The sequence below is a fragment of the Ctenocephalides felis genome, unplaced genomic scaffold, assembly GCF_003426905.1.
Source record: "Ctenocephalides felis isolate EL2017-DRISC unplaced genomic scaffold, ASM342690v1 CF-g0.4_SCAFFOLD_00845, whole genome shotgun sequence".
NCBI lineage: Eukaryota > Metazoa > Arthropoda > Insecta > Siphonaptera > Pulicidae > Ctenocephalides > Ctenocephalides felis.
This window is the reverse complement of record NW_020536999.1, coordinates 90,677,489-90,679,819: the sequence shown is the minus strand read 5'-3', so window position 1 is coordinate 90,679,819 and position 2,331 is coordinate 90,677,489.

The following is a 2,331-nucleotide window of genomic DNA, read 5'->3' as shown; positions in this document are numbered from 1 at the left end:
TTGTAATTAACTGTTGAAAAAAAGTGTTAAATTTTCGTCGACATTTAAGCTCATCCTACCGAACCGATTTCAAAAAATCAAAAATTGTTCGAAAGATATTAGTTGGGAATGGCACTGATTAATTTTAGGTGAAAATCTACCGAGCCGTTTTCTTGTAATTAACTGTTGAAAAAAAGTGTTAAATTTTCGTCGACATTTAAGCTCATCCTACCGAACGATTTTAAAATATCAAAAACTGTTCGAAAGATATTAGTTGGGAATGATACTGATTAATTTAGGTGAAAATCTACCGAGTCGTTTTTCTTGTAATTAACTGTTGAAAAAAAAATTAAGCCGATTTTCATGGAAATTTTTGGCGATATACATCATGGTCTTATAGAACTTACTGTAATATTACGGCCTAACGACAAGTAGTTTAATTTTAAAAATTCGTCAAAGTTTGCTAAAATTATTTCGTTTTTTTAAAAAGTAGGATTAATGAAGTATATTATTTACACATTTTTTTTTTTGATTAAGTCGATTATCTACAAATTTCGGGAAGTTCATGTAACTTGCCTCAAGGCTAAATACCAAACCAACTAGTTAGTTTTTGGCAAAGGCATGCCCAGCTATTTCGAAGATACGGAGCTAAATATGTAAAAAATCGCAGTTTTTGAGAGAACTAAGCGTCCGATTTAAATGATTCAAAGAGCTTTCTGCTTGTCTTAACAAAATATTTGATTTTGTTTTTATTTTATTTTTATTTTTTTTTTATTTTTTTTTTTATTTTTTTTTTTTTTAGTTTTTTGTATATCGAAAATATTTCAGACTTTATTTTTAATTCTGACTATAATTCTAATATACTTTACAAATAATTTCAACTCCGCAATTCAGTTTATATAATTCTTATAAATATTAGACAATGTTTAATATTTGTAATTAAATATAATAAAATTTAACAATATAAATAAACAAAGTACGATGCCATAATTGCCTCAAGACATAATTCCACTTACAGCTAGTTTTTTATTTTTGTATATCGAAAATAATTCAGATTTGATTTTTAATTCTGATTATAGTTCTAATATACTTTACAAATAATTTCAACTTTGCAATTCAGTTTATATAATTCTTATAAATATTAGACAATGTTACAATATTATAAGAATCTATTTGAAAACATTCAGTATTCCTCGAAACATTTCGTTACGGTACGGGAAGTTCCAGCAATTTGCCTTAAGGCACGATGCCACCCACCCCACTAGTTTTCAAAACAATCGCACTGTTTTAGCTGCATGAACATACAATGTTACGAAATTATTAAAATCTCCATAAAATATCTGATAATTTGATGTGCATATGTCTAGTGATCATTTTTAACCTCAAAATGGCGTTTTTTTTTAACTTTTTTTACTAGATCTCCAAAACCGCTAGACCTGCATTCCCAAAAATTTAATCAGTTCATCATCTTGTCAAGTAAAATGTCTTTTAAATTACTCCGTTCTCTTAAAAACAGAGTTACCGTTTTTGGGACTTTTTGCCCTGTATCTTCGAAACAGCTAGACCTGCTTGTGCCACTATCACTTGCCCTACTGGAATAAATGGAAATCTGCCCGAAGGCAAGCCCATGGTGTGTGAGGAAACCATTGATTGACTACTAGAATAAGAATTTTAAATTATATAGAAGAGAAACTTAATTAAAGTTACTAATTTAAAACCGTTTGAAAAGAGTTCGAGAAATTTGTTTTTGCCAGAAAATCTTACTCACCAATTTCGAAAAAAAGTACTCGCAAATTTGAAAAAAGTACGTATCTATGTGATAAAATTCGATCTTTCGTCGGCGTTTCCTCAGACCGATTTAAAAAATTTAAAGCTGATTTGATGAGACTAGATGAAGACCCAAGTTCCAGATTATCAGAAAAGTGCAAAATATTTTGTCAATGTTTTTCGTCAATAATCCTAAACCAATTTAAAAAATTGTAAAACCGTTCGAAAGATATTAAAGGTAAGTACTGAACGATCAGTTTTATTTCATAGGAGAGGAACTGGCCAAAATCCTCATGAGACTCAAAAATAAGATCGACTAGCACATGAGCAAAGACCAGTTTGGTTTCAGAAAAAGAAGAAGCACCAGAGATGCTATTGGAATATTGAGAAGAATATTGGAATATTGCTATTGTCAGACAGATTTCGACCTTCGAAGAGATCGCAGGCTGATCCAGAATCTGTATGGAACAGAAAGGAAAGGTTCGAATAAACCAGGGAGATACAAATTGTGTTCAAATATTGGCTCGGCAATGAGGCACCTGAAGTCACTGGTGATCGAGAATTGGAAGACGTGGATCATCTCAA